Source organism: Bactrocera oleae, chromosome 2 (genome assembly GCF_042242935.1).
Source record: "Bactrocera oleae isolate idBacOlea1 chromosome 2, idBacOlea1, whole genome shotgun sequence".
Taxonomy (NCBI): Eukaryota; Metazoa; Arthropoda; class Insecta; order Diptera; family Tephritidae; genus Bactrocera; species Bactrocera oleae.
This window is the reverse complement of record NC_091536.1, coordinates 38,477,743-38,490,638: the sequence shown is the minus strand read 5'-3', so window position 1 is coordinate 38,490,638 and position 12,896 is coordinate 38,477,743. Positions and strand designations below refer to the sequence as shown.

Genomic DNA, 12,896 nt, shown 5'->3' with positions numbered 1-12,896 from the left:
GGCTTTCCTTGCGGCATTTGCTCGCTTCGTCGGACGACGCGGTTTTCCATCAAAGATAATGAGCGACAATGGTAAAACCTTTATCGGCGCTCAAAGCTTAAAATCCCACTTAAAAAAAGTAGCTGAAATTACAAATTCAATTATGAAGAATTCACTACGTTATTAATAAGAATTAAAGCCGCCCTCACCACCCTCTCGCAAGATCCCTCAGATTTCACAGCCTTAACTCCAGGGCACTTTCTCAAAGGAACACCCATTCTGGCCATACCTGAGCCAGGCGTGGAGTCGCTATCCTTATTAAATCGCTGGGAAAGAATTAAAATTCTCCATCACGATTTCCGCCGCCGATGGAAAGAAGAAGAATACATAAAGGATCTCCATAAAAGATATCGTTGGAAGACTCCTGAACAAGCGCCAAAGCTTGGAGATTGTGTCATTATTCATGATGATTGTCTACCAAAGCGGAATGCTAACCAGACCGCTCGTGAAGCTGTGCTTTCTACCAACCGCAGATATAAACAATAAAGCAAATGATAAACGATAATAATCCCGAAAACGTAATTCATAACCGTTTCAATAAATCGACAAAAAAACGAAAAGACAATAACTCGTAAACTCGTAAACTCGACAGCAATTCGTATATATAAGTATATAAACTAACGAGTCGATCAATATGACGACCCCTTTATGCTACCAAGAGTTGTAGAATGCCTATTTCAACTTATATCATACAACTTTATAAAGCCCAATAATCTTTTCTACACAGATAACTATGGACGCAGATGCACCTATGCCAACGCCTGCTATTCGGTCGGCTATCAATGTGCCGCGACCTGGGGTTCCTCCAGCACCCCGATACGAAGTAGCGCGCGACCATCACCAACACCAAACAGGGAACCGCAGCGCGTCCGGTACATCATTTGCCGCCGCCCTCACCATGCAACCGATGCAACGCCAGCAAATTGCCCAGGCTCATGGGCATTGTCTCAATTGCTTGACAGCGGCACATAACACTCAGGAGTGCACGTCCGTCAATCTGTGCCAAATATGCGGCCGGCTGCATCATACCTTGCTCCATCGCATCCCGAGACGTGACATCGGTCGGCCGCCTGCCCCGCGCAGCCGCCCTCTAAGTAGACAACCACCATCGACTCGGGCAATACAACACCGACGACCAGCAGCCCCTCCTGTGTCCCGATTAAGGAGTCACCGAAACGAAGCACCGATGATGCGCCAGCACTCTAGGCCGCAATATCGCCGCCCTACGGGACTGAGCAACGTTGTAGCAACGCTGCAACAGCTGCAACGACTCTTAGGCTAAACATTCGCCTAGGAGGGCCGGGATGGCTAAATGAACTATAAGCCTTCCCAGCAAACATCCCTGCACAAGCACCACACACCACTTTACAAGCAACGCTGATACATTCCAACACACCACAACAATACCATCCACTCCTGAAAACACCATTCACCAATACATACAACTTTACACAACTCACCGAGGGATACCAACACACACCACCAACACACCCACGATCTCACCACTCTACCCAACCAACAAAAGGGATCGACGACGGGATACGGGCTCTCTTTTTTCGTTCGATCGCCATCGTATGTGCATCTGCCGAGTACTTTATGCGTCACCCCGGAAATCTATATCGTTTTTCACATCGGTTTTCAATAACTTTATAGTTTCAAAGATTATAATAAAATCGCGGATTCGAAAATCCTTTATACATTTTTAAATCATATTTGTTCTTTTTTATTCAGGAGAGCAAGTGAAAGCGGTGAGTGTTTTGGTGCAACTTAGTATATGATTAATTAGGTATAATCCAAGCGGTTGATTATAGCATAGAAATTAAGTTGAGTTCCGTTAACTGATAGAACTTTAGAAGTGGCTCCTGTTATTTTTGCTCTGATTATGCATACACAATTGTAATACTAAGGGCTGTATATAAATTCTTTCATATTCTCTATCTGTGTCCACACCAAGGTGCGTCACACCTGGGTGCGACCTTTGCTCCGTCAAATGTTGGTAGGCATTTAAAAACTTTGGTGTTTATTTGGCTTGCCTATGTGATTTGGAATTTTAGAGCAGGCACGGTTTATACTTTGGTCATCGAAAACTATGATTGTGTCCTTTATGCATCGAAGTCGGTTTTTGCCGAGTCGGAATATATTTAATTTTTTTGTTGTCGTCAAAGGCTGCTTTCTTGCTGTTTGGTCGAGGTGTAAACAAGTAATCTTCTTTCTTAGATTACTGTTGTTGCGATGTTGTCGGATTCGGCGCTGTCCGCGTTTTCAGGATCTGCTTTGAATTTTTTTTTTCAAAGATGTCTCCTGTGTCCTAGTTTTCACAATATAAGTTTAAAAATATATTTTTTACCCACGCCGAAATGCGTGCACTTTATTGATATTCTTAAAACTGCCTAATTAGATATGTACATTTGCATTTTTGTTTTGATGTATTTTGTTTAATGTTGTTTTGATACATTCTATTCATTCAGAGATAAGGCTGTTTTGATAAATTTTGTTTACTGAAACATAAGGTTATTTTGATGTTTGTTTAGGATATTGGTAGTATAATGTGTTATTTGCGTTTTCTATATTATAACTGTGGATATTTCCGAGAATATGCCTACATTTCCTTTTAAAATATATGTCCTAAAAATTGCTACCACTATATCAAAATAATTTTCCGCGATAAAAATAATCCTTTTCCCACTTATTGCTTTAAACTCTTCGATTTTGTTATTTGTTAAAATTATTTGAGTTTTTTACCTATTCACTATCTCTTCTTTAATATAAAAATTGTCTCCTAGATTTTCGTCTGTTGAATGTATGCAAAGTTTTTAGATTTTTGTATTTATTCAGTTTATTAAATAGTTTTAATTACACTTCAGTTTTCTTAACTGTATTACACTTGTACTTTTCAGTTTTATTAAATTTACACTTTGGTTATCTCAACTGTATTTTTTATGTCCTTCATTGTTCAATGTCCGTTTCTAATCTGTTCGCATCGGTTTCTCATCCGTTGGCGTGGCATCCCTTTCGCCCAGTCAGTGTTGTCGTATGTCAAAGATGTCCAGTCCGCATGATCGCATTCCTTTGACATAATGTTCAGTACACATGATCGTATTTTTTCGTCTCGCAACTCAGCCACTCCTGAGTACTTATTCGCCTCGAATTACGTTACCACCTATTCATACAGTCCGCAGCGGTCGATGTTGGCTTAGGCAACTCATTATTTCTCACTCTTTCTACTTCACATCGACCGTGTTTCAATCTTTTTAATACCTTGTATGGTCCCAAGAATTTAGAAGTGTTCGTCTAATTGCAACCAATTTATTTATGTTAGATTCAATTTCCTTTTTGCGTTTCTTATTGAATGACTTCCTATTTTCCTCTTAAATTTTCTGTATGTTCTCTTTAGCTACCTCAAGTAAATTATCACGCCTATCGTTTAACTCACTAACTGCTTCATTTTCTAAAATTTCGTTTAATGCTAGGTCCTCTTTTGCTCGTATGTCACAACCTATCAAAATCTTAAATTAAAACAGGCCTGTTTTGTACTTCGACTGGGAGAATTATTTATAAACTGCTGAACCTTCCCAACATACATTCACTATCTCTTCTTTAATATAAAAATGGTCTCCTAGATTTTCGTCTGTTGAATAAATGTAAAGTTTTTAGATATTTGTATTTATTCAGTTTATTAAATAGTTTTAATTACACTTCAGTTATCTTAACTGTATTACACTTGTACTTTTCAGTTTTTTAAATTTACACTTTGGTTATCTCAACTGTACCACACTTGTATTTTTTATGTTCTTCATTGCTCAATGTCCGTTTCTAATCTGTTCGCATCGATTTCTCATCCGTTGACGTGGCATCCCTTTCGCCCAGTCAGTGTTGTTGTATGTCAAAGATGTCCAGTCCGCATGATCACATTTCTTTGACATATTGTTCAGTACACATGGTCGTATTCCTTCGTCTCGCAACTCAGCCATTCCTGACTACTTATTCGCCTCGAATTACGTTACCACCTTTTCATACAGTCCGCAGCGGTCGATGTCGCCTTAGGCAACTCATTATTTTTCACTCTTTCTACTTCATATCGACCATGTTTCAATCTTTTTAATACCTTGTATGGTCCCAAGAATTTAGGACGTAACTTCATCCAACTTCCGAATTGTGTTCATCTAATTGCAACCAATTTATTTATGTTAGATTCAATTTCCTTTTTGCGTTTCTTCCTATTTTCCTCTTAAATTTTCTGTATGTTCTCTCCAGCTACTTTACGTAACTTATCACACCTATCGTTTAACTCACTAACTGCTTCATTTTCTAAAATTTCGTTTAATGCAAGGTCCTCTTTTACTCGTATGTCACAACCTATCAAAATCTTAAATTAAAACAGGCCCATTTTGTCCTTCGACTGGGAGAATTATTTATAAACTGCTGAACCTTCCCAACATATAATATTTGCACCACTGTGAGGTATTCGGGTGAGATAACTTGGCCAGCATTGTGCATTCGTTCCACTTGTCCGTTTCCTTAGGGAATTGTAATAAGTAGATGTTGAATATTATTATCATCACAATAACTTTTGAAAGCTTGTAATGTAAATGCTGATCCCGGGTTATACAATTCTAAAACTGGAGATTATGATAGCGAAGTCTGTAGTTGCTCGAAAGCAATGGCCTGTTATTCCTCCCACTTAAAATTTTGATCTTTTCGCAGAAGATCTGATAATGGCTTGACCACTAGCGCATTGTTTCTAATGAATTGTCGAAAAAATTTGCTTTACGTTTCAAAAAATTACTTTCCACTTAATCTGTAGTCCAGCATCTGCTGCTACTTTAAGAACTTCCTTTAGTTTTATTAACCTCTCCTCCTCGTAGGTCCAAGCAGTAACCTTGTGAATTCGTTGTGAGAGCACCCGAGGTGGAAGAATGGCTCGTAGACAACATCAGCTCGAGTTATTAGAAGATGCCGAATCGGCGTAGGCTCTCTTATATGGACCTGGAATAGACGACTCCATGGTACAAAATATAGATTTGTTTTGTTCAATTTATTTATAATCATTTCAAGTGGCAGGAAATGGTCTCAAATTCATGTACTTTAATTGATTTATGCTACATTGCAGTGTATTAACCCTTTTTATTAGTAAAATCATAAAGCATTAGCACTTTATTAAATTGTATGGAAATTCTTGTTTACATTGCTTTATTTATTGTAGCTATGAATTATGATGAGACATATACTCAAGATATTACATCTTTAAATTACTCTGTTGTGAATTTCCCATCTTCTTATATTTTGTATGTTGTTTTGATTTTGTTCAATTATTTGTTCAAATGACCATTTTTTAGTGAAACTCTTTAGTATTTCTTTGTTATCATATATTAGCTTTTCTTCTGATTTTTCTTAGCTAAACGATTACAAATGTTCACGGATTAGTATTAATAAAAACGGCGGTCCCTAATTGAAGGTACCGTAATTTACTAAAATCTATTTCATATTTTATTATTTCATTGTTAGTCAAAATATTTGGGGGTATACCTCAATATTTAGATGACATAACATTTTCCTGAATTTGTTCAATTTTACTTTTTAATATCTGTATTCAACGTAATTACTCTAAATGTTGAAAAAAAAATTTTGTAGAAAATCCCAAGTTTACAAATTTACTTACTTTATTTATTTATTTCTTTTTCTATTTCTTTTCCATCGTTTTGAATAATGTTTTTAGTATTTCTTATTGTATCATTAAAATAGGAGTTAATCGGCAGTTGTTGACTTATTATATCTATTATTTTATCAGTATTCACTAAACGTCTCTGTATTTCTTGTCTATCGTCGTCGTTCATATTTCCAAATAACCATTTTGTCAGCTACCTATTCCATTTATTATACCTGGTTTTACCTTTCACCTTTCCTTGGGTAATAATGTCAATAATATATTTTTAGCGTCTCACAATTCTGAATTTAGTATTTCTCTATGATTAATTTTTATTGAATTTATATTTTCTATTATTTGTTGCAAATATCCCTATATTTATGACAAACGTATCAAGATGTATGATTTTTATCTCTGGGTGTTTTAATAAATTTCATTTTAGGTTTAACTGGGTTCCTATCATATTTAATTTCTTGGCAAAATTCGCATTGAGCAACAACTATTTGAATCAGTTCCATTAATTTCGGATAATAGATTTTATTTTTATTTTATCTTTATTTTTATTTTACTATATATATTTCCTGTATGCCTGAGTGTACACATTTTCTAATGTTATAAAATGAAGTTTGTTTGACTGCTTCATTTGGTGAAAATAATATATTTCCATTTAGACCTGTTATAAATATACGCAACGCATCCCGCCTATGTTTTCGTTTAATTCTTTATTACGACACTATCCGATTCGTAAGTCATTATCGTTTTATTAATTAGTAAAGTTAATTTTTCATTAACCTTATTATAGTATTCAATAATGCCCTGTCGCAAATTGCTCATCTCCTGTTTGATAATATGAGCTGGTCGCTTGTCTGCGTAAGCAAAATCAAGTCGTGCCAAAATGGCATCGAAATTAAGAACCGTTCCGTGATTGGATAAAATGTCAAAATGTCGTTAGCAGCGATTGTTATTTTATTTCTTAGTATCGTTAATGCAGCAAAATATCTACGGCTGCCTCTTACATATAAGCTCATTTCGTTATTGGCTGATTCCCTCCAGCTAACGTATTTAGTTTGTTTTCCATTAAATTCTGGTAGTGACTTGACCACCTCAAGTGACTCACAATTGATATGTGGATAGATCACTTCTATTTTATAATCAACGACTGTAGTTGACTGTGGTAAATTCTGTAGTTGTCTTCGCAACTCCTCTACCTCCAATCTAAGAGAAGCATTTGTTGCAGTTATTAGTCTAGCAACAAGATTCTCGTTCTCTCTATTTAAAGTCATTTTTTATTATTTTAGTTTTTGTGTGTTTTAAATATGGGCAAGTTTCAGTTCTATGGTTGCCCTTGCAATGATTACAATAGTACAGCATTTCGTATTTTAGTGTACTTGAATTATTTCCCATTAAAAAAAAATTTCTTCTATGTTATCATCTTTTAAGGTTTTTAAAAATTTATTCCTTTTTTGTTGTTTAAGGCGTCTGTCATTTGTCAAGGTTTTGGACATATAGTTTTTTTAAATTTTATTTATTAACCCTTTCAAAGTTTTGGACATACAGTTTTTTAATATATATATATTTTTTGTTTTTTTTATAATAATTTTTTGATCCTTTTTAGGAAAGGAAACTCTTTTATTCTGGAGGGTCTGGAGTTCAGAAACGCAGAATTGAGTTAATGTTATAAACTGGAGGTTCGCAGTTTCAAAATATTTGTTATATGGCTGGTCGAGCCTTCATTTATAATATGTTTGTTTTTATAAATTTGAGTACTTGTAAGTTTCAGATTTACAATGCTCACAGTACTTAGGCTTAAAATATTTTTTATTCCTGGATTATTTCACAAAATTTTTATACAATTTTATTGTTATAAATTAAATATATCATAAATGTATTAAAGTATTAACTTACTACTTTTCGACCTTTTCTAAAGGTGTTTGTTTATTGCTGTTTTTACAAGTATTCCTTTGCCAGTGTTGATTGCTGGTTAGCTTCCCTGGTCGTTTTGTTTTAAATTAATTGTGTCCCTCGTTAGCAACACTTCTGCTTAGCGTGCAATGCCTTAATTCTTATTTTTTGTGTAATTCTGTTTGTTCTAGTTTTAGTTTAGAATTTAGTCATTTTAATGTTGTTGTAAAATATTTATTCACTTGTGGAATTTAGTAATTTTAAAGTTTTGTATAAAAATTGATTCACTTGTGGAATTTAGGAATTTTATTGTTGTTGGAGAATACGTCCTTGTTTTTTTTTTTACATTTCTCCTTCCGAGAAGATACTTGATTGTTAGAAGAAATCAAATATGATAGTTTGAGTGATCCTGATGGATAACTGATCTCTTTATTTCAATTTACTCGTATTTATACAATTATCTTATTTGCTTAATTCTTACAATAAGTGACAGTTACAATATTCGCTTATTCAGTAATTGGTTGTATTGTTTACATTTTGTGGGTGGTCTTAGCTTAATGAAAAAGAATATTGGTTACTTAAATAAGCAAAGATGTTTATTAAGAAGCTGTGGTCTTAGCTTAATGAAAAAGAATATTGATTACTTAAATAAGCAAAGATGCTTATTAAGAAGCTGTGGTCTTAGCTTGATGAAAAAGAATATTGATTACTTAAATAAGCAAAGATGCTTATTAAGAAGCTGTATTATTGCTAAGTGCAAAGATACAGTTTTGTTTATAATTAGCGTAAAGCTACTATGTGGAGGCTGCCGTTAACTTGCATACATGAATATCAGGATATTCTAAATTATTAATTATGGGTATGTTAAAATCTTCTATGGAGACAATTTCTTGAATGTCTTTGAGGTTTAGAGTACCAGAATAAAAGTTTCCGGTTTTAGCAAAATTAATGGTATTCGTGATTGCTTCTAATTCCTTGTAAACTTCTGTAATAATTAATTAATAATATTTTATCAAATTGACTGTTGATCTTCCGTTGTTGATTATTATTTTCTATCAACTAATTGAGTCCTGTCTTGATCTCTATAAGGTCGTCATGGTCAGGAGAACCGGTGACAAACTTGAGAATAGAACCTAAAAAGTTTAATGAGCGTTTGAGTCTACGATTAAAAGGTATAAGCTGTATCTTAAGTGCCTCTATAAGAATTATTTCTTCTTTGTTTTCTTCTGCAACGTATTTGGATTTCATGATATTCTCGTATGAACCTAGGATAATTGACAAGTTTGCTACGTGGTACAGATAAGTCGTATTTTCAAATAGGTAGACCAGATCGGTCTCTGTTAAGACACACTTCTTGAATTTATGATCTGTGATTAAATCGGAATGGGATACAACAAATAATAAAAATAGATTAATCAATATCGTGCTGGATCGCATTGTGTGGCTTGTTTGCGGATACTATATTTATGAATAATTTTCCCTCTCTCTGTAAGGATCGTGTCCCGGCGATCTTTCTTAACTTTTTGCTGATTATATCGTTTAGCAATTTTATTCTTACGATCTGTTTTGGAATAAATAATATGATATCTCCTGGCTTATACGTGATGTTTCTTCGCCCATTGTTGTGGTATAGCAATAGCTTCTCCTGATTGTTCTGAAGGATTTCTTTAATATCTTGATACTTTTCGCGATTAAAGAAGACTACTTCAGGTTTGAGTCCTGTGGACGAGTGGATTGTAGAATTATTCTAGGCCAAAAGTGATTAAGCAATATTTCTTGCACATTGTTTTTATAATTTCGGTGTGCACATCTGTGAGTTTTTCCTGTTAATTCTAATTGTGCGTTTTAGTTGGTAATGTATTAGCAAGTTTGGTGCTATCACAAAGGTACAATTGGGAAAGTGGAAAAGAATGTCATCCTTAAAGTGGAATATTAACTCTTCATCTTTTCTTATCGCGGTAGTTACATTGGGTTTAGCTACTTGTTGTAGCTTTGTTAAAAAATCTTGCTTATTTTTGTAATAAAATGTGTGACGCGTCCTACCTGGAAAGGTGGTTTTGGAGTCAATTGCCTCTTTTGTGGGGTCTAGAATAGGTATTATTTGATTTTTCAATGAGTTCAAAGGTTGTTTCACCTTTTTTATTTGGTCAGTTGGAGAGCTCTGTGCTGAATGTTGAGAACAATCTGTTGTATTGTTTATTTGTTGACGGGACAGTGTTTCAGCTACCACATTTTGGTGACCAGGTTTGTAGGCAAGTTTGGGACTAAATTCCTCAATAAAGTTCTTTCACCTTTTTAGTTTAGTATTCGGGTTTTTTCCGAAATAAAATTAATGAGTGATTGATGGTCAGTATAAATAGTTAAATCAGTGATGCCGTATAAAAATTTCGGAGCTTCTGTAGCGCCGACACGATTGCAAGAAGTTCTTTTTCGTTTGTGCTAATTTTTTTCAGTGTCGGTTAACGTTCGAGAAATAAAAGCAATAGGATGGCGAAATTGGGAGAAAACTGCTCCAATTGCTTGGTTACTGGCATCGGTAGTTAGTTCAAATAGTTTGGTAAAGTCAGGCTGATCAAATTCTACCTGTTCCTGCAGAGCATCTTTTATTTTATCTGTAGCAGTAATTGCTGCTTCATCGAGCTTTACTTCTACTCGCGCACTTTGATTTTTTGAAAGCATTCCTTAGTCACCTCGTAGGTGTATAGTTAGTGGTTTAGTGATTTGTGCGAAGTATTTTAAAATAATTTCCTATAGCAGCTAGCCAATCCTAAAAATGATCAGAGTTCTTTTAAGGTTTTTGGCATTGGGTACTCTTTTATAGCTTGAATCTTTCTCAATCAACCGTTACTCGGTTATGTTTAATTATGTGGCCAAGGTACTCAACAGAGTCCTGGAAAAAATGCGACTTTTCGTCCGAAATTTGCATATTAGCTTCATCCAGTGTATTTATTATAGTTCGAATATGTTCTATGTGTCCTTCAGGCGTAGAAGAAAATGTTAAAACATCGTCTATGTCAATATATCGTCTATACATCGTTTAAAGATTGAGGGTGCGTTCTTAAGTCCAAACGGCATCCTAACAAACTCATGCTTTGCGCCATTCACTGCAAATGCGGTTTTTTCGCAATCGGATTCTTTTATTAAAATTTGATGGAATCCTGATTCTAAATCAACGGTCGAGAAAACTTTAGCTTTACCTTAATTTTGAACTGTCATATTAATATCAGGTATAGGGTAGCAGTTGTTTGTAGTATGTGCGTTAAGTTTTTGGTAGTCGACCACCATTCTCAGTTTAGGTCTACTATTTTCGTCTAGTCCTTTCTTTGGAACAGTCCAAATAGGGGAATAGTACGGACTTTTACTCGGCTGAATTATTCCACTTTCTAAAAGCTTTTCTATTTCTTTATTGACGAAATCATGGTCTGCCACGCGGTAAGGGTATTGCTCTGTCCAAATGGGATCTTCTGTTTGCGTCCTAATCGTAGCTTGGATAGTGGTTGTGAAGGGTAGGGTGTGACTAATATTTTCATTTGCTTTCATTTTTTCCTTAATTTCCTCTTCGTACTTGGCATTATCTACAGTATAATTAATGAAAGGTTCCTTTTTTTGCTACTTTCTTCTGGTACTTTAAACTATAATCAAAGAGGTTAATCTCGCCCTTAATTGATCTTAGACCTTGTTCACCTAAGATCATGTCGAATTAATTTAATTCGCCTATTTCAAAGAATACTAAGTGATACCCATACAATGTGATCACTTACTTTTAATGTATACCCGAATAGCCATAAAGAGTTTTTGTTCTAAATGGTTTTATTGATACTTACTTACCTATGTTACAGTTCTTACTAATGTAATTATTTGAGATAGTTAGAGATGTTCACAGATTCTATGTCAGCTTGTTCGGTTTGGTTGATACGTTGTACTTATTTGTGGTTAAAGTTTTGGGATGATACGTTTCTCTCCCTTTTAAATGGATTTTGTCGGTAAGGCGGATTTCTTGGTGAGTTTTGTATAGGTTTGGTTGCTGTTGGCCATTTCGCTGGATGTAGCTACCAGAATTCCTTCTCTCTTCATACGTTGGTTGCCGTAGAGGATTAACGCGATATGCTGGTCTCAGTTGACGATCATTCCTTTGGTGATGAAAGGTGGTCTGACCTTCATATCTCGAATCATGTCGACGGTGAACAGTGCTCGCTAAGAGTAGATCCTGATTGTCATGGTAGATGGTGCAAGCAATCACATATGCTTCACCAAGGCTCTTTGGTTTATTTGAATAAAGTATACCTCTGGTGAATATTATTTTTTTTTTGAACCAATGTTAAGGCTTGATGTATTTCGTCGTAGAATTCGGTGAGAGTTTTACTTTTTTGCTTTTTCTTCATCATTATTTCTTTCAAAACATGTAGTGGTCGTTTATCCGAATAGGTATAATCCAAGCGGTTGATTATAGCATAGAAATTAAGTTGAGTTCCGTTAACTGATAGAACTTTAGAAGTGGCTCCTGTTCTTTTTGCTCTGATTATGCATACACAATTGTAATACTGGGGGTGTATATAAATTCTTTTATATTCTCCATCTGTGTCCACACCGGGGTGCGCCACACCTGGGTGCGACCTCTGCTCCGTCAAATGTTAGTAGGCATTTAAAAATTTCGGTGTTTATTTGGCTTGCCTATATTATTTGGGATTTTAGAGCAGGCATGGTTTATACTTTGGTCATCGAAAACTGTGATTGTGTCCTTAATGCATCGAAGTCGGTTTTTAACGATTTGAGTTGAGCCATAAGGACATCAATGTGTGGTTTGAGTGTTGCTGCTTCAGTCATCTTAATAGCCTTTGCTGCCAGTCGGAATATATTTAATTTTTTTGTTGTCTTCAAAGGCTGCTTTCTTGCTGTTTAGTCGAGGTGTTCACAAGTAATCTTCTTTCTTAGATTACTGTTGTTGCGATGTTGTCGGATTCGGCGCTGTCCGCTTTTTCAGGATCTGCTTTGAATTCAATTGAATAAAAGATGTCTCCTGGCCTTTTTTAAAAATTTGCTACTCCGGTTAAGCTCCCAGTTATTATCGTTTTCACAATATGAGTTTAAAAATATATTTTTTAGCCACGCTGAAATGCGTGCACTTTATTGATATTATTAAAATTGCCTTATTAGATACATTTGCATTTTTGTTTTGATGTATTTTGTTTAATGTAGTTTTGATACATTCTATTCATTTCAATTTTATTGTTATAAATTAAATATATCATAAATGTATTAAAGTATTAACTTACTACTTTTCGACCTTTTCTAAAGGTGTTTGCTGATTGCT

The 12,896-nt window shown here is 34.9% G+C and overlaps 1 protein-coding gene and 1 long non-coding RNA gene across 3 annotated transcripts in view; both read left to right on the top strand.

Moving 5' to 3' along the window:
• The window catches only part of LOC138858938 (uncharacterized), a 34,734-nt gene extending 32,988 nt beyond the window's left edge, over positions 1-1,746 (top strand). For both annotated transcript variants that reach the window (XR_011397974.1, XR_011397973.1), the window contains one exon: positions 767-1,746. This is a non-coding gene — a long non-coding RNA (uncharacterized lncRNA). The remainder of the gene's footprint in view (positions 1-766) is intronic.
• Positions 1-12,896, top strand: part of 5PtaseI (inositol polyphosphate-5-phosphatase A) — a 600,945-nt gene that overhangs the window by 537,553 nt on the left and 50,496 nt on the right. The gene's annotated exons all lie outside the window — the stretch shown is intronic.